Below are 23,079 nucleotides of genomic sequence, written 5' to 3' on the forward strand. Positions count from 1 at the left end.
GTGCATGCATAGACAGAGATTTTGCAGAAAATATACTATGGTTATAGCCATCATATGTTCATGGGTTGTGTATAATATATGCAGCTGATTTGATTTTACAAGCATGAGTTTGATGTACGCATACTTTTATACTTACGAGTAGGAAGAATTTTCTATTTATATTTTATAATTATACATATCTTTCTACATTTAATGTTGCACATATATTTATGCATAAACATACACACACACACACGCGTATATATATATATATATATATATATATATATATATATATATATAACCAAGGAAAAAAGCAACAAGAATGAATTAGTAGTTTAGTACAAGTGTTCGTACTAAGAACATTTTATTTAAAGCTGCAAATATTGCAGCAAATACAATGTCCAGTATTCATCAGGGTCGATAAATTAAGTACCAGTTTTATACTGTTGTTGATCTAATCGACTGGTCCCCATCTCCTGAAATATCAAGCCTTGTGTCTAGAGTAGAAAAGTATATTCTGAGTTCAGATTCTGCCAAAGTTGATTTCGCTTTTCATCCTTTCGGGCCGATGAAATAAGTACCAGTTACACACTGGGGTTGATTTAATCAACTTATCCCCTCCCCCCAAAATCGCAGGCCTTGCGCATATAGTAGAAAGGATTATTAGTGTTGTTATTACCTCCACCTTCACTAAGGTGGAGGTATTGTTTTCACTCGTATTTGCTTGTTTGTCTGCCCGTGGACAAGATATCTCGAGAACCTCTGGATGGATTTGGATGAAACCTTTAGGGATATTTTGCCTCATGACTGACGTGAATTGATTAGATTTTGGGATCAATCTGGTACCGGACAAGGATTCTGGATTATTTTTCCTGTTTTTTTTTACTTGTTTTTGAGACCAGTCAGGTTCATTTTTAGTATTCTCATTTGTGAGAGCAGTCGAGCTTATTTCAGATATTCCCATTTTAAAAATCATCTCTGGCTAATCATTGAGAGGATGTTGGTGTTGCCTTGGTGGAGGTCTGCGTTCTATGAGTGCTTTTGTTATTAATAAATTGATCTGTTATATTTTCAGGTGGTGTGAACTGAAATACAGCCAATTGATCTCTTCCACTTTTGTCATAGTTTTGACCTTCTTCCCACACATTCTGCAGATGTGCGATGTACTTACGTGTTATATATTCTTTTTCACTGAATTGGCATTCAATGCCTGGTCCTGGGCCACGATGATTAGCCTTTCGGTATCCTTGTTTAGGTTACCCTTGTTGAGCCACCTCCATGATACTTCCGGGTCTTTTAATTTGTTGGTTTCACGGTGGAACTGACCATGTAATTCCATACGGAGTAGGGTTTCTTCTCTCCCGTTGGCTGTTCGGAATTCATGAACACACTCAATTCCATTTTTGTTAACATCTTCTGCACTAGTAGCCTACTACAGCAGGCTTTCTTTGCTGTTAACCAAATATTCTGCCATATTTCTTCTTTAACTGTTAATGCATTCCCGTACGCTAATCAGCCCGAGTCTACCATTGCATTTGCCTTAGGGTGGAGGGCACCATGCATTGTCATTGTCTTTCGGGGAATGCGATCGAGTTGGTCAACCTCCACTTGTGTCCATCTCAGGATGGGTGCACTATAACGGACTACAGCGGCAGCTCATGTGTTGATGGCAGTCACAAGGTTCTTTGATTCGATCTTCGATTTCAAGATAAGTTTAAGGCGCTTGAAATATGCAGTGGTGAACTTTTCTTTCATTTCTCTGTTCAAGATAATTACACTTTTCCCTCGCTTCAAGTAGGCCCCACACACTTCGAGATACCGAATTCCATCCCTATATTCTTGCTGCACATTTGCATAGTCTCAACTAGCCTTCCATTTCAGGCTCTGTTTGTGTAAACAATTTTCAATCAACCATGAAAAGAATGTGGTTAAAACGAGATCCGATCTTTCGAAGCTCATAGTGCATGTTGATTTTACGTAAGACTACAGAAAGTGGGATCAAGTCAATAAAAAATAACAGAGGTGAACGAGAGTCTCCTTGAAGGATATCACTTTTGATTGTTACCTCGGCTAAGTGCTGGTTGTTAAAGGAAATACGCGGTTTCCAACAATGCTTCCTGTTCTTAACCAGTGCAAACACGTTCTCAGATATTCCACACATGTCGAGTATTTCCCAAACCCAGGAATGCGGCAGCATGCCGTAAACCTTCTCGAAGTCTACGCAGGCCATGCACAAGTTTTTTTGGTACCTTTTACAGTTCTTCATTATAACCTTGTCTATCACAAGGTGGTCCTTTGTGCCCTTGAATCCTTTTCGGCATCACTTTTGATCTACTAACAGAAGATTATTTTCCGCAAGGAACGTATATAGGTTCCCTGCGAGGGTACCTCTTAATACGTTCCATTGGACGTTAAGACAAGCAATAGATCGGTAATTGCCAACCTCATTGCCTTTTGATTGAGCTTTCATTAACAAAGTTGTTCTTCCCCCTACCATCCACTCCAAAACTGTACTGCTCTGTAAGCAATTGTATAATTACAACGCAATTCTTTTATGTATTGACCTAAACCACTTGAGCCAGTAGCCTTAAATTCCGCCTGGTCCTGCTGCTTTCCAGCTTGGCAGATTTGATATCTGTGCAAGGATATCGTCCGTTGTTATGCGCACATGGTCCTCGTGGTGCCTTCGGATTGTTGTTTTTGCTGTTTTTGCTCTTGTTGTTGCTGTTGTATTGTGTTATATTTACGATGTTTATTAGAAGCAGCTCGAAATACCATGACCATCGCATCTCTCTAGCTGCTTCCTTAACAATTTTACGTATAAAGGTACTTTTCGATGGTAGTGTAAGATTTGAAAGAAAGTATGATTAAAGAACATTATATAACTAGATGATAATTAGATTCAGGGTGTGCTGAGGATTTATAGTCATTAAAGTGAGATTAATAGGTTTCTGTATTTTTTAGATCTGTTATCGAAAAAGTGGTAAAGCGGTCGTTGTAAATTTTGAAAGATTTCTTTTTCTGTAGGGTTAATGACAGATGACTCCCAATAAGTAGAAAGTTATTTCAGCTGAACTTGGGAATATATCCGAGCGGTCACTGACCATGTAGAAAATATGTTTAAAGCCACACCCTATTATGTTTACGATACAAATATTGCAACGCATTGAATAATGTAAGTTTGGATATTTTATAAAAATGCCGTACTCCATTGTAGCTTAGCAAATACTGCGACAAAAGCAACATCAATCAAATTTGCTTCTTTAGACCTAGTTCGGTCCTTTTTGATGAGATATGTGAACAAATGCGTTTCATTTGCAATGGTCCTGTATGTTATTCTGGGATAACGGATCTAATAATATATTCTCTATTCTGTCTCTTTTGTGAGAATGTAATTTTTCTTTAAGTGAAAGAAATGGCTGCTATTTTCAATCTGACATTATCCTGGACTCTTTATCTATTTCACTAGCAAGGAATACAAAAATAGTATCAGCACGCATGACAGACATACTCAAGTGCAAAAGTTACACGTCAATTACTTGTCTGAATAAGAACAGGGCGCAGAGTATGTACCATGTGAATAAATGAAAAATGCTAATTTTACATAGAAAAATATGTTGCAGGTAATTGTTAATGTCTGAAATTTCGTTTGGCCAGCAAAGACTCAATGCCAGTAATAAACACAAAATTTCGAAGTTAGGTCAATTGATATCATAATAGAAACTGTGATTACTTAGCATATGAAAAATATTTAAAAGTTAATTATTGAAATTTTGCCGGTAGACTGAAATTGAGCTAGGAGCATTGATTAATTAATCTAGTTTACATTTAATGATACCTGCTCGCCTGATTTTTTGCCGATGGTGTCTGTTGGTGACAGTTTCAATACTCATTTTTATTACTTCCGACTTAGTGAAGGCGGTGGTATTGTTTTCAATTGTGCTTTTTGTCTGTGTGTTTGTCCGTGGACAAGATATCTCAAGAACCGCTGGATGGATTCAGATGAAACTTTCAGGGATATTTGGCCTCGCAACTGGCAGGAATTGATTAGGTTTTGCAATCGATCAGGTACCGGACAAGGATTCTGGATTATTCTTCCTGATTTTGGGGGTTCTTTTAAAACTTAATTTGTGAGAGTGGTCGGATTCAGTTTTAGAATTGTTGTTTGTGAGAGCAGTCGATTTTATTTCAGATATTCTCATTTTAAAATTACCTCAGGATAATTGTTGAGAGCACCTTGGTGTTGCCTTGGAAGAGGTTTGCGCTCTCTTATTGCTCTTGTTTTATATGAATTAGACTTTTATGCGACCGACTTAACATTTATTTCCGGTAGCAATACCTCGTTCTAATATGCGTTGTATTTTTGTCAAGGACTACATGCTGGGGAAAAGATATTCTCGTTAAGACTGATAGGAATAAATGATTGATGCTATTTTCATCGATCTCAAAATTATGAATGTTTTAGTTAAATTTCTATAATATATGCAGTTTACGCCTGAATTAATTGTTTCATCAGACATGCAAATAATAAAATGACAAAAACATAAATATTATCACTGAATAGTTACACGAGCCTACGAGGTAGTCCTTCCGTGCCTACGTGAGCTTTTGAAAACATCATATTACTTGGTAAAGGTTGAGATAGAAAAAAGGGAAAAAAAGTATAGATATTTATGTCTGCAACGTTTTTGGTCGTAGATATATGAGAATAAAGCTGATCACGGTGTAAAAGACAATGATTCTTTCAGATATATTTTCTGTCTGCTTACGTCATTGTGCTTGGATATTTCGTACTTTAAGTGCAACGTACCTTAACAACTCGATTTGTCCGAATCATAGAAAACCTGAAGACAGTGTGATGCTTTTATCATAAGAATGAATTTCATTGCATAACTTATGATATATGTTAGGAAAGTAAACATGCCTTTCTTTGGAGAGACTCTATTATGTTGAATGTATGTAAGACGTTTATCTTTAAACCACACACATTACATACTCTGAAAGCTTGCACTAGAGTAGACTATGAGACATCTATCAGGAGGTTTAGATGAAAGGAGAGGATGAATTGATTATATGATGCTAACAAATACAGGCATGCCTCCCCCTACGTCGTTAATTAGATCCAGGAGACACGACTGAAGCCCAAAAAACGACTTAAGTCGAATTAACTTATCACTAGGCTAGGCTAGGCCGAATTTACTTGTCTATCGGCTAAACCGATAATAACAATTCCCAGTTCTGTACTTTATTTATGTAAGCATTTTCAATGATACATGGTTAATAAAAACTTATTTTAAGCTTGCAAACAAATGATTATTTTTAATGCAGTACAGTAAAAAAAAAAGTAATCTAAATTTACGAATACAAATTTTGCCTTTTTTACCGTACATCACGGACGATTTATTTATAAATGTAGTTTGTCCAAAGGCATGGTAAAGTAAGAGCCATTTTAAGCTTACAAAACAAATTCAGATTTGATTATTTCCCAACTGTAAAAGAAGAACTAAATTACTTTAAGTTTACCAATACGTATATCCAATTCGGTGTTTTTGTGATTTCATGATTTCGTTCACTATGCTACAATAATTTATGTTGTGTATCTTAACATTTACTGTACGTATTCTAATATGATTTTCTATGATTTTATTCTTATTTATTGTACAGTAACCTGATTGTATGTGCTTTTAATGGTTTTCTAGTGATTTCACGATTCCAATACTTGTGGCGGACAGACGTAAAGTCGAATAAAATGACTTAACTTGATTTAAATGTTTTCCATATATTAATCATGAAAACCGACGTATAATCGAGAACGACTAAAATCAGAACAACTTAGACCGAGGTATGCCAGTATACTTTAATGGAAGGGTTTCTTAACTGTGTCTATCAGCACACATATACTAAAATTGCTTGGATTTAGGTATGGCCATGCTAAATAGTTATATACGCAAGGTGCTATGTTGACGGATCGAAGCTTGGGATCCTGGATTGTGAAAAGAAAGTTCCTTTTTCTGCAGATTTTAGACTAGATCCAACGTTGATGCATCTATAATGCATTTATAATGGTATGTAAGTGTTCAAAATATACATCTCCCTGGCGTAATTTTTTTCTAAAATTTATAGTACTTGAACAGGAAAGAAAAAACAACGCGTTTGCAAATGAAATAAAGCTGCAAGTTCCCATTTCTTTTACGCCTATGAAATTCTATAGAAATGTAGTATGTATGGAACAAATGACGTGTGTTTATAGATGCAAAGTATATTTTAGACTGATAGCTAATCCGTTTTTCAATTAGGGAAGATCGTTTACGTCGTTTATTCAGGCAACAACTTTCAGTAATGTATGGCTATCATGAACACATTTCCTATTTTATAATAGACTGTAAAACACTGAAACTCCTATGGCTCTTCTGGTCCTTCCTTACATTATTACTGTAGTAACATGTCGATCTAGGTTCACAAAAGCTCACTTGATTCTATTTTATTATTATTGTTTATACATACATACATACATACATACGTATGTTTGTATCTATGTGTATATATATGTATACATATATACATACATGCATACATATATATATATATTATATATATATATTATATATATATATGTATGCATGTATGTATATATGTATATATATATATATATATATATATATGTATATATATATATATATATATATATATATATATATATATATATGTGTGTGTGTGTGTGTGTGGTGTGTGTGTGTGTATATATACATGTGTGAATAGAGTGGGAGATAAATTTTTTATTAAGTAAAAGCATAAACGGAAAATTAGTGAACTTTCATTTTCTGGGGAATAAATACAGTCGATTTCGACGGCAATACTGTTCTGTTGTCCAAATTCATAGATTAAAGTCTACAGGAATACAGCTATAAAACATGGCAAGGCTTTTAACCAAAAGAATCAGTAATATAAAATGTTTCCGGTGCAAGGCACTGCATTGGCAAAATAATACAATTGCATACAGCTAAAATATTTAACCTAACTTATTAGAATGAGAACTCCTAATAAATACAACTGCCCTTTGCTCTTTTACCATCTATATTTCTTGTGTTTTTTCTTTTGTTTTCTTCTCTCATTCAGACTTATTACACCGTGTAATTTATCACCTGTTTTTTTTTTTGGGGGGGGGGGTTTGTTTTAATCTAGTTTTTTTTTCTTTCTGTCTCAATATTATATCACTCTGCTGTTCTCTGTCCGCTGTCTGTTTTTCCCTCACTGTTTCTCTATTAAAACCTCCCACGTTCATTATATTTCACCTCGTTTTTTTCCTTTCTCTCTCCCCTTTTTTTTCTTTCATTATGTATATGCTATCAATTTTAATAGACCTGTTTTTATTGCATCGTTCTTATGCTCTTAATATTTTCCCCTCTGTACACACCACGTAAGCTAACATACACAGAAATACATATTCAAAGAACTCTTCATTGACTTCCAAATATTTAGTGGATTGCACTTACAGACAAAAGAAAGAATTCCACACAAGCATAAATACGCGAAGACTTGAATATACTTCACAGAAATCACCACAAAATGCATTACATCAAATACGCCAATAGTAATGCTGTACTATAACGACACTAAATTTAATATAAAAAATATTGTCATTAACGACGTGTATGCATTAATGGGATAAAGCTACCTGTAAAATACACAAATATATGATTGTGAACGCGGAAGTAATAAACTTGAAAACTATCGCTTATATTGGATATATTAGAAGAGTTTTCCAAAACATTCAACCGCTAAATAAACAGACTTTTATAGCAAGAATCAATTGAAATGCACTGCGTCACACAACAGATTACAAAACGTTATAAGGAAATACAGGGTGCAGCAAAATCTCACAGATTTATTATATCTGTGAGAATCAGGTTATTTTGTTCGCAGCACCTTGTATGAGATAGATAAAATATCTGAATTATGGAGAATTCCAGAGGAAATTACTGAATTAATGATGGAGATAGCTACGAATTTATAGAATCGCACAAAGCCAAATAGGCCATAGATAACATATTCTGGACACTGGTTTGAGCAAGATGGTTTACAGACCTGTAAATCTAACAAGAAATTCTCAAATGGAAATGCCTATAATAGTTACATTGGTTCTACTTGCTAAAACCAAGACAACTCCATGTGCAGATATCACTCCATTCGGGTGCTGTGATACTGAAAATATAAGACCCGAAAAGGCGGCGAGCTGGCAGAAACGTTAGCACGCCGGGTGAATTGCGTAGCCGTATTTCGCCTGCCGTTACGTTCTGAGTTCAAAATCCGCCGAGGTAAACTTTGCCTTTCATCCTTTTGGGGTCGATAAAATTAAGTACCAGTTATGCACTGGGGTCGATGTAATCGACTTGATCCGATTCTCTGTCCTTGTTTGTCCCCTCTCTGTTTAGCTCCTTGTGGGTAGCAAAGAAATAGGTATTGGCAATCCGAAACCTATTATTGCATAAAAGACTTAAGCAACAATTAGGTCTGCATTAAATACATATTCTAGCGTCCTGTCTTCTAGCTTGCAGAACGGATCACTCTACATTTTTAGATACGTGCATGTTGTTTGGAAATGTCCTAGGGCTTCACTAGCGATAAGATCATATTTGTAGAAACACATCCTCACCTTGAATATGTTACAAGCAACTTTCACAGCGTACGCAGCCTATTCACAATATGTGATAATCTGTTTTGTATAACTGAAAATCGGATGTTTTGACATAAGACATTATAATTTATAAATATATACACTCTACTGACCGTACATTAGACAATCATAGCCCACTTCCAAATCTGTACTGGAAGTTCATTATGCTAATGTAAATTCGCTGTTGTTGCAACCCCACTGAAATCCAATCGAAACCAAATATTATTCTTAACATTCTTGTAATAGTTTTGTGTTCTGTAATGCATAATGTGATATACTAGTTATATTCTACACATTATAAATGTTCATTGGGTGTATTATGCTGTAATTATATATTATGTTATAACAACTGGTGTTCTCTTTGCGCTCCATCTAACACCCTTACAAGCCATCAGCTGCATATGCCTAACTACACTGTCTATCAAATGTTTCTTACCGTCACACAACCACGTTTTAATACTTTTTATAACTGTAATGCTCGAGTCTTTCTGCAATTTACTAAATTTTATCTTTAATTTTTAATGTCACCTAGTTTTTCTTTTGAATCACAATCACTTCTATACAAAGGCGCTGTTTCGTCCGACAGATTTTGCTGACACGGATGTTTATTAATTCGATTAATTATTTGAGAAAGGGTTGAACTCCAGACTAATGCGTGAATGAATCACTTGAAAAAAGGATGTATATATATATATATATTGTAAATAAGAAAATAGAGAAGCACAATAGTTGGTTCATCCACTTTAGGACATTAAAATGTTAATTATTTAATAAAATGATAATTATAATAATATACATACATATAGCATATATATATACCTCCCTACCTACATACATGCATACATACATATATATGTGTATGCATGTGTATACGTATGTATACATACGTGTACACATGCATATATATGCATATGTATGTGTGCATGTATGTATGTGTGTATGCATATATGTATCTATGTATGATATTTATGTATGTATTTATGTATGTATGTATATATGTATGTATGTATGTATGTATGTATGTATGTATGTATGTATTTATGTATGTAGGTAGGTAGGTAGGTATCTGGTGCAATACGTAATAGACTGAAATAACAGAAACGCCTAATAATTTGAAAGACGTGGGCATTTTACATTCTTGCAGATATATTTAAACATTATAAATTGCTTGCTGTGAGAGAGAGTATTAATGTTAAAAATCTTACTGCTGAAACACAGATAATCATTGACATAATATCAGCCCCCGCCATTTTGTCTCCTAAATGACATTGCGATCAGGTGTTACCTCAGGTTTTATATTCACAGAATGCCAAAGAACTATTTAGTTGTAAATATATTCCTGTCGATTGAGAATCATTATTCCCCATCAAAGAAGCTAGTATTTTGAGGACATAGCTATTCCCAATGGAAAACAACATATTATATATTGTGTAATCCAGCTGCATTAATTGAAAAACTATTCCACAATTCTTTTCTCGCTGTAATAAAATGGTTTCCAATGAATACTCTCGGAAAAATCAAATTGTCTGGAAAACTTAAAATTAAACTAGTTATCCATTGAAGTACACACAGGCATAGGTTAACTTCCCCGTTGAATCCACCTACGTATGCATAAATGCAATTAAACGAGAGATAGAAAATGGTGGGTTGATGATTTAATTGAGCGCAGAATATAAATAGATGAGAAAATAGCTATTAGATTTGTTGAGACATGTTCTTGATTAGTTTTTTAAAACAACGGAAAAACAATAAACTCCGCTTATTGTTTCTAATTAAGCGATTTATATAATTGTTTTTCTTGTCTTTTTTAATGGAAATCCTACTGCTGACGTAAAAAGAATTCCCATGTTCATCAGTTTTGACATGTGTATAAATAGGTTCATACACATTGATATTTTTTTAATGATATTTGTCGGATCTATACTTCTAAGGTATAGTATAATGCTATCGTAGATTTGTATAATACGAAAATTCACTTTGTACTGCTTGATATGCAACGAAATAGAATTTAAAAGCTGACTGCTTGTATTATTTCTATCACGTGTCAAAATCAAGTAAACCGTTAACTAAGCTTCTAAGCAATATCATTTTCCATATATGTGTTGTTGTTTTTTTCATTTAATTTCATACAATTCAGATTTCAGCGCATTGGATTATCGAAGCTAATTTCATATAAACGTGAAACAGACGAGAGACAAGCTCAAAAAGAAATCATCGCAAATAGATATCACTCAAAACAATTCTACCATATTTAACGCAGGCGTAACTCTGTAGTGAAAAGCTTGCTTTTTCAATCACATGATCCCGGGTTCAGTCCGGCTGCGTGACACCTTGGCCAGTTGTCCTCTTCTAAAGCCGCGGGCGACAAAATCTTGGGAGTAGATTTGTAAGACAGAAACTGAAAGAAGCCTCTCGTATATATATATATATATATATATATATACATATATATATACACACGTGTTTGTGTGTGTTTCTGTGCTTATCCTCACCTCTTGACAACCGCTGTTGGTGAGTTTACGTCCCAGTTACTTAAATTTTTCGCGAACCAGCCCGTAAGAATAGGTACCAGGCTTACGAAAATAAAATAATTACTGCGGCCGATTCATTCCACTAAAAACTTCTCCAAGTGAATACTCTTAGTATGGCCGCATTCTAATGCGAGAAACAAATATAAGATCTAAGATAATACTGCAAAAGCCGGATAATGAATATCATCCAAATAGTTGCTCTAAACTCCTTCCTTTCTCTCTCTTTCTCTTTGTCAGTCTATCTGTCTGTCACTCTCCCTCTCTCTCTCTCTCTCTCGCTCTCAGTTAACTAAGTCAAGCAACATATCTGTCTACCTCCCTCTAACTCTCAGGGTTTTCGCAAAGAAATATCAAGTACTTTGCTCCGTACACTATCGCATTCACTCAAAATATTCAATTCCACCACAGCTGATTTTATTACGTATTTAGAGATTTTGGTTTCAGATTTTGGCACAAGGACAGCTATTTACAGAAGAGAGGGTTATTCGATTACATAGACTCCAATACTAAACAGATGTTTATTTTACCGACCCCCGTAACGATGACAGGGGAAATCAACCACGATAGAACTTGAACTTAGAACCTAAAATGGAGGGAAACACGCTAAATATTTTGCCCTGCTTGGTAACGATTCTGCCAGCTCACCGCCTTAATTCGTATATGGAGATATATATCAGCAGATGTCGTCGTCTTCTTCTTCTTCTTCTTCTTCTTCTTCTTCTTCTTCTTCTTCTTTTCTTCTTCTCCTTCTTCTTCTTCTTCTTCTTCCTCCTTTCTTGTTTCTTCTCTTCTTCTTCTTCTTCTTCTTCTTCTTCTTCTTCTTCTTCTTCTTCTTCTTCTTCTCCTCATCCTCCATTCTTCTTCTTTGTCTTCTTCTCCTCCTCTTTCTCCTCCTCCTTCTTCGTCTTCTTCTTCTTCTCCTCCTCCTCCTCCTTCTTCTTCTTCGTCTTCTTCTTCTTCTTCTTCTTCTTCTTCTTCTTCTTCTTCTTCTTCTTCCAATTAGGACTCACGCCATTAGCCACAAAGAATAATTTCTAATTCGAGCCTACTCTAAGCTACTAAGAATGTGTGTGGCAGCTTGAAGATCCACCCACCACATGCGATAGACTGGCGGTTGCAAGGGGGCGAATGCTACGCTGTTATCCTTATTCCGTAAACGGCGGCTTTTAACGGGTGGGGAGCTGAACCATCCTGGGGTACAGAGGATGCGCAATCTAGACTAGAGTCTGAAAGTTTACTACATCATAGTGGGTTGCACTATGGTTCCTCTGCTTTGTAGCAGAAGTAGGAAGAAAGTGTGGGAAAATGTTGTGGTGAAATAGTACATCGGAGTTCACCACCACACCGCCGGAGCCTCATTGGGGCTTGGGTGTTTTGCGAGATAGACACTCATAATGCCCGGTCTGGGAATCGAAACCGTGTTCTTACGTCCGCGAGTCCGCTGCCCTAACCCTAAGATGTTGTAATGTGTAATTGCCAATGGGCAGTGTGATATGAATTTTCAAATTAAATATCGTATAAAACTCGAGATGCAATTATTTTCAAGTATATTAATAAGATATTGATATTGTTCAGTTTAAAATTTCTAATAAAAAATATTTCTATTTTCTAGGTGTTTGTCTTCAGGTAATCCGGAATATTCTCCAAGGTATTAATCTGAATCTTACCGGAAATCTACGAGCGAAATAGGCATGAATCGCCGTCGATAGTTTCAGTGACTAACTGCAAAAATATTTAACGTCGGGTTGAGAAAATAAAGACCAAGAAATCAATAGAAAATTGAGAGAGCTACAATGCAGCATAATCAAAATTATCACACACGCACAAACACATATATACATGTATGTATACACACACACAGGCACACACAAACACACAAACACACACATACATACACACACACACACACACACACACACACACACAGACACATATTTATATATATATATTACATATATATATAATCGTTCTGCCTGTCTGTGTGTGTGTCTTGTAGGATCTAGAGCATCCTCCATGCGATTGCGCTCAAATTTGAAATGCATATACCGACGGTATCACGGTGTGTATAAGTCTTGAAAAAATTACAAAAGTCGATTCCAGGTGAGAATGCGATCGATAAAGCCGTGGGAACGTGTATTTGTAAAATCGTTTTTCTTTGGAATACAAAGAAAATCTATCTTTATTTCTTCTTTTGCTGGTGTCTCAAATTTAGGTTAAATCAATGTTTCTCAAAGGGGAGGCCTATGGGACGGTCAGACAAGTTTTTTTGAGAAAATATGGTTTAACTGTCTAACGGGGGGGGGGGGGGTTGCTCGTATATATATATGTGTGTGTGTGTGTGTTTCTGATCGGAATAGCATTTGCTGCGGAGCTATTTTGATAATATACACGTTGTTGTGAAAAAGATAAGAATTTGACTTATCTTTGATCTATACGTGCATATATCTGTATGTAGACGTGCGAATCTGCTATAAATAATTATACTGCTCTGTGTAATTATTTGTATTTATATTTCTCGTGTATTGTGTTGAGGACGGAAAAAAGCTTGTTTTATGGCTTTAATCCAGAAATTGGACCCAATTCACATTTAATGTGAAGTCTTTTTAATATTCTTTTTACTCGCCCGACTATAACCCGTATATATGTTTTGGAGTTTTAGGTAGTATCCGAGTGCCGCGGCATTTTAAAGCATGTTGGAGATAGGTCGTTTTTACCCTTGCTCCCTTAATATAATTAAACACACACACACATATATTTATATATTATATATATATATATATATATATATATATATATATCTATATATATTTATATATATATTAATTTAATGTATAAATTACATATAATTTTCTATTGCATGCTGACTACCTGGTAAAAATCATTAACGTGATTATATCCTTATATTCTATTCTATATATATACATACATACGTATGTATATACATGCATAAATACATACATACATACAGACATACATGCATACATACATACATACATAGATACATACATACATACACACATTGATACATACATACATAGAAAAATAACCTATTGTTGATGAAATTACGATGAAGGAGCCTTGGATCTCGGTTAGAAACAGCCTCTTTCTCTATTGGCCCCCAAAAATTGAAATTGAACTGAATAATGACATACATACATGCATGCATACATACATACATACGTACATACATACATACATACATACATACATACATACATGCGTACATACATACACAGGGAGAGAGAGACGTGAATATACCTATGTATATTTTTGTTGCATTGTTCTAGCCTATTTATAGTCAATCTGGCTAGAGCCCATAGGGTGAATAATGTGGTCATAGCTTTTACACCTTACAACACCATTTCTTTAGCACTCTATGGCGACCACAGAATTCTCTGCCAGTGTTCTGAAGATCATTGGTATGTGCATACCATGCATATTTCTGTATATCTCTCACTATGTGTAGTATAGTTATTTATATATGTACGCATTATGCACGTGTGTATATACAGGGTGGACCAAAAGTAGATTTACAGTTAATCAACTACCCCTACCGCATACATCTAACAGCTTAGATCTGAATTATAGAAACATGCAACATTATTTTATGCTGAGTTAATTTTGTCAAGCTCCCTTTTCAGTTTGTAAAATAGAAATTTAAATGTAATAAAATATTTTAAAGGGAATTTAAAGTGTCTACGTGATAACTGTAAACCTACGTTTGGGTCACCCTGTAAACATTTAATTATTACTGCGTATTTTCTGGGAGTGGATTTTATCCTTTGAATATATGACCGTTTATGGAATTTTACCTTTTTGATCGTAATCGCTTCCATCTTTTTAAATGCTTCCCCAAATAAACATACTCTTCGTTTTATTGATTCCAAGGAAGCTATAAGGTGATGAATATGCAATCAGCTCTGATTGCAATGCAACATAGATGGAGAAAGCTGTAGGCTAAAACAGTTGTTTAAACAATACTTGTTTCTTGCCATTTCCTTCACCCTTCATTGTGTTTGTCTGTACTTGCGCATGCGTATATTCCTCATAGCTGAAATCGTAGAGGCAGAATAGAATCATTAAAAATCCTAAAATCTTTCATACTTCTACTATAAATTTAATTATTTGATTTTAAATGAGCGCTTGCAATTCCATCCGACAATTTCACTTAGTTCTTAATTTATACATGGAAACAAAAATGATTAAATATATTTGGAAAAGCAATATAAGCTAATGTCGAATATGATTATTATTTTTTACAGCAAGAATTGTAGAAAATTCTATGATCTTCCACATTAATGCATAATTGCCAATTTCTCATAGTATTTTCTGAGAATTAGTAAGTATTCAACATTTCCCTTTTTCCTTTTATATTGCTAATGTAAAATTTTAGTAATATTGTCTAGGGGACCCTGTTGGATTCTCAAAGCACTTCAGATTTGCAAATCGTACGGAAAGTAACACGTGATATAGCGTTTACTTATGTAAAGCATATCATAAACAATCTAACTAGAAATATATATGATTTGAAAAATATCTGTCTATGGCTTTATTATTATACGGATTTCTCAGTCTACAAACAAACACTTCCATATGTGTAACATATCGAATTATAAATTAAAGCTGAAGGGGATATGTACTTTTGAATTTCAAATACAGCGTATTAGTATGTGTAATTATTGCGTTTAAATATATATATCATAAGGGAAAGATAAGCTACAATGTACCGGAATGCTATATATCTAATTATTGCAAAACATCACTCTATATTAGAGGAACGCTATGACTTCAAAAATAGGAGAAATAATTAATTTGCATTTATACTAAATATTGCCAGAATGCCTATGGAAATGCGTGACATAAAAAAGACGGTAAGACCATATCCAGAGAAGATTTCGCAGAGAAAGCTACATGCAAGCTTCTATGTACTTTAAAGAGAAATCTAATGTTTTTTACCAGAAGATTCTAAGCAAAATTAGAAAATATCATTTAAGACAATTATAAATTTACAATAAGGTAACTAGAAGTTTTAATCCCATCAAAAACTAAATGCGATTCAATTTTCCTCAGAGCGCCCTCTTAGATTAATATCTGGATGTCTTCCACGCTGCTTTCATTAAGGTACTGAATTCTACTGAGAATCGCAGCTTCAATAACAATATCAGCGATACAATAATTGCATGTTATTGAATTATTTAAAAGGTTTTTGACGATCTGAAAATTTTTCTTCACTGCACCTGATTATTGCTTGTGCATAAGTAAATTGCATAATACATACATGCACACATATATATATATATATATATATATATATATATATATATATATATTTGTGTGTATGTGTGTGTATGTATGTAACATAGTAAGCACAAAAATGCTCGAATACGGGAGGGAGGGGTATATTTGTAAATATGCAGTTACGTTGATAGATACACATTTGAAATGTGTATGTATCAATGTGCATCTATTGATCGATACACAATCAACGCAAGTATATAAATATAAATATGTCCTCATTTTTGTTCCATTCTCAACCAAAACTGTCCGACGAACGGGAACGTACACCTCTGAACAAAATGTTTTGTGATGTGGCTTAGCAATTTGAACCAAAAGGCAAAGTTATCAGAAGTCACAAAATTGATGGAGGGTACTGACCAGCAATAGCTATTACTAAAAACAAGACCACCAGCTGACTGTCTTCAATTCTATTGTACCAGCTATCGCTAGGATCTTGGCGCCTTATGCAGGTGTTCTATACTACCAAAGCCTTGTAAGTGGATTTCGTAGAAGGAGACTGAAATATATATATATATATATATATATAAAACTCTGTGTGTATGAGTTTGTGTATGTGTGCCTTTACACGTGTTTGGCTCCCATCAGCGATCGACAACAGGCGTCGGTATGTTTAAGTCCCCGTAAATTAGCGTTTCGACCCAAAAATACGATAGAATGAGTACTAGACTCACAAAAATAGACACTGGGGTTCTATTGTTCCATTAGAATGTTTCAACGCGGTGCCCCAGCATGGCTGAAATCAAATGATTGAAACAAATAAAAGAATATGTATATAAAGAGCGTAGGCTCGAAACGTAAAAGACTTTCTCACTTACCCGACCGTCAAAATAGTACACATCTTGTTTATAGACCTGTCTTCATCTTTTATTTTTCTGTAAATTTCAACTATATATAATATATATACATATACATATATATATATATTATATATATATATATAATATATATATATATATATATATATATATATATATATATATATATATATATATATATATATATATATATATATATAGAATATATATATATATAATATATTATAAATAATAAATATTAGGGAAAAAAATCCAATTTACAGGGAAAAAAATCAGATTTAGGATTAAATCCAATTTTATAGTTAAAATATTATAAAATATTATTAGAGACAAAACCACTATTTTGCAAAACAAACAAGGAAAGAATAATCAATACAATTGAAACTGACTTATTGGAAGTCCACCTGAAGATTGTCGATCAAGACAAGAAACGATTGTAGTGGCGGTTTTTTTTGACTATTTATTAAAATCTTATGTATTGATTAAGTCTTCCTTGTTTGTTTTGCAAAATAGTGGTTTTGTCTCTAATAATAATATATATATATATATATATATATATATATATATATATATATATATATATATATGCGTATAAGAAGAGATGATCACTAAGTGGACATCCAATATGCTAGAAGTAGATCACCTACGATCTAACCACAAAAAATTAATGCTATCACCCTCATTATTTTTATATATATATATATATATATATATATATATACAAAGAGCTATAGACACAGATAGCGATCTTTCAGAAATCACTTAAACATTGAAGTAAATAGTCGCTGTATTATATATATGTATATATATATATATTGCCCAGTGACTCAGCACGTCATCCGTTCCACCAGTTAAACTTAGTGTCACATGACCAAAGTTCTATTCAAATGACTTGCTACAGCCATATGTAGCTACGATGATTTGCTTTTTAAATTTAATTCCCACTTTGCTGTATCGAGAATATCTTGTTAAAAGGAAAGCAATGGAGCTGACAGAATTTTGTATAGGATTTCAATTGTAATTTAAATAATTCTAGCCATTGTCTTTCTTTTAAAAGAATCCTATCTGCAACAGTGATTCATTGCCTGAATCAATAAAGTCCAAGAGAAAATTATTTGCCAACATTGTTCCTGACCATTTACATTCTGGATTTCTACCCGTTCCCCGAGGAAGAAATACCTTTCAAGCTCTATGAAAAGGCATTCCTAGCTATATGAAATACAAAGTACATACAAATAATTTTCTATCAATGATGAAGTATATTACGTGTGCATGATTCAATGCTGGTGATTTTTCACTTATAGCGTGGAACAATATATATATATACACCCCAGGTCCTTTTTTCATACTCCAACTCGGTGTGTGACACACTAATTGTACATATAAGGCAACTTGGTGTAGTTGTGTGTGCTATATATCGCCCTCCAGATGCCCCGAGCCATGTAGGCAAGTTTGAAGACTGCCTTATACAAATAGAAGTTCTAGTCACATTAGAACAACACATAAGTGTACTTCTTATGGGAGACTTCAATCTACCCAATGTCAGATGGCCCGAGGGCCTTTCTCTCCCAGGAATGACACGATGTGAACGAGTACAGGCGAGGTCCCTCCTGAACCTCATCAACACCCTGTACATGGAATAAGTAATACTCCAACCAACCAGGGCGGGTAACACACTGGATCACTGCTTCACAAATAATATGGATCTCATCCATAATGTGAAAGTGACACCGACACTACTCTCGGATCACAATATGGTAGAGCTGACCATGTACGGGCCAAAGGAAAGCATGGACATGCAGCCTACAAGAAACTCTCAGAATCTTTCCAGCTTGAACTTCCATAAGACAAACTGGAAACAAATTGAGAAAGAGATCCTCAAACAAAACTGGCCTGAATGTCTCTCCTCACCAGACATCGACGTGAAACTTCAACAATTCATGTCTGTAATGCAAGCCATATGCTACAAATGTGTCCCAAGAACAAAATCCCCAGAGAGAGGAAAAGTTTAATGAGACGACGTACAAAAATTTCAAATCGCTGAAACAAACAACTTGAAAGCAGTGAAAAGTCCCGCCTGAAAATAAAACTGTTGGAAATTGAAAAATGTCTGCAACTCTCCCATGAAAAGGAAAGAGCACACAAAGAAGCCTGGGCTATAGACAACATAATATCTAACCCCAGAGCTTTCTACAGGTATGCCAAAGAAACAACTACGGTGCACTGTAGGATAGGGCCACGCCTTGAAAAGGATGGCACACTCACAGGAAATCCAATGAGGGTAAATGAAATACTGAATGAGCAATTCAAGAGTGTTTTCACTCCATCCCTTGGGCATTTCCAAATCACCAATCCAACTGACTTCTTTACCACTGCAGATATAAAATCAGAGGCAGCGATGATTGATGACATCAATATAAAGGAAGCCGATGTAATAAAGGCTATAGATAAAATGAAAACTAACTCAGCTACTGGCCCCGATGGATTCCCGGCAATCCTTCTAAAAGAATGTAAGAGAGTCCTAGCAAGACCACTATTGTTCCTCTTTCAGAGCTTCCTTGCAACTGGCAAACTTCCAAGAAAACTGAAGGAAGGTAAGATATGCCCTATTCATAAAGGAGGTAGCAGAGCGGAGGCCAAGAACTACAGACCTATCTCTCTGACCTCACACATCAGCAAGGTCATGGAACGAATAGTCAGAAGGAAACTAATCACCTTCCTTGAAGAAAATGACTTGCTGCCTGACACCCAACATGGTTTCCAACCAGGAAGTAGCTGCTTAACTCAGCTCCTACAACACTATGACTGAGTGCTGAAACGACTGCTCAACCACTCAAATGTGGAAGTGATATATCTCGACTTTGCAAAGGCCTTTGATAAAGTCGATCATGGAATGATCTGTCACAAACTGCGTGATCTTAGCATACTTGGAGAACTGGGAGAATGGCTTCATGACTTTCTGAAGGATAGAAGTCAGGTGGTAGTGGCCAATGTGGCCACTTCCATTAACACGCAAATAGTGAGCGGTGTTCCGCAGGGCACTGTTTTGGGACCACTACTGTTCATAATGGCCCTCTCAGACATGCCTTCAGCCACGCAGAGAGCCACGATCACAAGTTATGCAGATGATACAAAAGTTTCACAGGCAATACAGAACCCTGAAGACACTAATCACCTGCAATGTGAGCTGGGCAAAATATACAATTGGGCTGAAAAGAATAGCATGCAGTTCAATGCTGAAAAGTTTCAAGCTTTATGCTATCAGCATGCAAAACTAAATGCAATACCCAATGAATACACTGGACCCGGAGGGATTGCAATCCCAGAGGCACAATTAGTGCGTGACCTGGGTATTTACATGAGTGATGACGCAACCTTTTGTGCACATGTTGCTAAATTGGCAATGAAATGTAGACGACTGGCCGGATGGATTCTTAGAACCTCTAGAACAAGAGAACAAGAAACCATGATGGTCCTCAGGAGGACACTTGTCCTAAGCCACTTTGACTATTGCACTCAGCTATGGTCACCATCCAGTGTCAAGTTGATCACAGAACTTGAGGCGATCCAACGAAGCTACACGAAGAAGATAGCCTCTGTGCAGCATATAAGGTACTGGGAAAGACCCAAGAGATTAAAACTCTATTCCTTGGAGCGTAGGCGAGAAAGATATGCCATAATATATATCTGGAAGGACTTGTCCCAAACTTTGGCATCGAGAGTTACACAAATGCAAGAATTGGGCGCCACTGCGTAGAGCCAAGGACTCCAAATTTGCCATCAAGATGTAGGACAAGATACTGTGATAGCCTGGGCTTCAGAGGGCCACAGCTCTTCAATATCCTCCCGAAGAAGCTGAGGGACCTGCATGGGGTGGATGGGGATGTCTTTAAAGTAGGACTGCATCTCTTCCTGTCGGGTGTCACGGATGAACCAAGTTCACGGCAGGAGATGCAGATGAGGGCAACTGCATCGAACTCTCTCATGCACCAAATGGCAGTTGCTAAAAAGCATTCGTGAAGTAAAATCATGTAGCAACACCAAATGGCGGCGCCCCAGCATGGCCACAGCTTGTGAGCTGAAACAATATAAAATATATATATATATATACATATATACTCTTTACTCTTTTACTTGTTTCAGTCATTTGACTGCGGCCATGCTGGAGCACCGCCTTTAGTCGAGCAAATCGACCTCGGGACTTATTCTTTGTAAGCCCAGTATACTTATTCTATCGGTCTCTTTTGCCGAACCGCTAAGTGACGGGGACGTAAATACACCAGCATCGGTTGTCAACAATGCTAGGGGGACAATCACAGATACAAAAACATATGCACACACACTTATATATATATATACATATATACGACAGGCTTCTTTCAGTTTCCGTCTACGAAATCCACTCACAAGGCATTGGTCGGCCCGGGGCTATAGCAGAAGATACTTGCCCAAGATGCCACGCAGTGGGACTGAACCCGGAAGCATATGGTTGGTTAGCAAGCTACTTACCACACAGCCACTCCTGCGCCTATATATATATATATATATATATAATATATATATATATATAAGAAAATAGTAAAGTGTGAAAAAACGACAGAAGGCTTAAATGTTAAAAAATATATATATTTGTGTCAAAATGTCTGGAGAATATTGGAAACATTTTTTTCCTTTCCTTAAAATGACATAATTTTAAAAAGTTTTAAAGAAATTACCGGTTTCGCGTGTAGCTTTTCAAATTTCTTGTGACGTTATGTTTATATTGCATGGAATTATCGTTGTTTTTATTTCCAGGAGATTTCTAAATAAGGGGAGGTTGTGAGGGATTTTATCCGGTGTAGGGGAGATAATCGCTTAAATTTTTTTTTTCCCTTTTCCTTGTTAATTTCTCTGTGTCAGTATGTTCGGATGGTTGAGTCTGGGTTTGTACTTTTCAATGAAGAATGTTTCCTTGTTCAGTCTCATTTGTGTTGATGATCCGAAAGCACATTGGTAAAATGGGAAGATTAAAAATTGTGGCAGTAGTTGCTTTGCGCATTTCTCAATGTGCTCACTAAAAGGTATCATTCTATATTCTGGGAATGCAATCTGTTGTCGATGCAGTGTGCATCTGCGCCTGAGTGATAGTCCCGTGGAACCCACGTAGTCTTGGTGGCAGCCCGAGCATTTAATAACATAAATTATGTTTTCAGAGGCACAAGTAAAGTTAGATTTGATCTTAAATTTCTGTCCCTCTTTAAAGAAGAATTCTGATCCTTCCAATAGGTTAGGACATGTTGCACAGTTCGATCTACCACATTTTTTTACTTTTGCATCCGTAATTTTAGAAGACAATTTTGCCTTTGTGAGAATCTTTTTAAGTGATTTAGGCTGTTTGTAGCTTTTAATGATTTGGTGTATGTTTAGAATTTCCTTTAATTTTGGGTTTTTATGAAGTATTGGTAAATTCTGGGTGATGATGGTGAAGGCTTCTTTGTTTCTGGGGTTGTATGTAGATATGTAAGGTAGTATTTTCGGGGAAGGTGTGTTGTTGTGTTGAACTTTTCTTAAAGTTTCTATGTTGATTTCTGTTGCACGTCTGATCCCATCCTCTATGAGTTGAGCTGGGTAATGTCTGTCAATTAGGGTGTTTTTGAGTTCTTGCAGTCTAAAGTTCCTGGTATTTTGTTCTGACACTATTGTGCATATCCTTCTTGCAAGGTTGAAGGGGATGTTTGTTTTAGTGTGTCTTGGGTGGCATGAATTAAAACGAAGGTATTGTTTGGCGTCTGTGGCTTTG

General features: G+C 35.5%; 1 long non-coding RNA gene across 1 annotated transcript in view; it reads left to right on the forward strand.

The window, feature by feature from the left end:
• Positions 1 to 21,365, forward strand: part of LOC118763538 — a 22,812-nt gene extending 1,447 nt beyond the window's left edge. Inside the window, exons 2-3 of the long non-coding RNA XR_004999296.1 lie at positions 103 to 107; positions 21,199 to 21,365. This is a non-coding gene — a long non-coding RNA (uncharacterized LOC118763538). The remainder of the gene's footprint in view (positions 1 to 102; positions 108 to 21,198) is intronic.
• Positions 21,366 to 23,079: the final 1,714 nt, after the last annotated feature.

Source organism: Octopus sinensis, linkage group LG5 (genome assembly GCF_006345805.1).
Source record: "Octopus sinensis linkage group LG5, ASM634580v1, whole genome shotgun sequence".
NCBI lineage: Eukaryota > Metazoa > Mollusca > Cephalopoda > Octopoda > Octopodidae > Octopus > Octopus sinensis.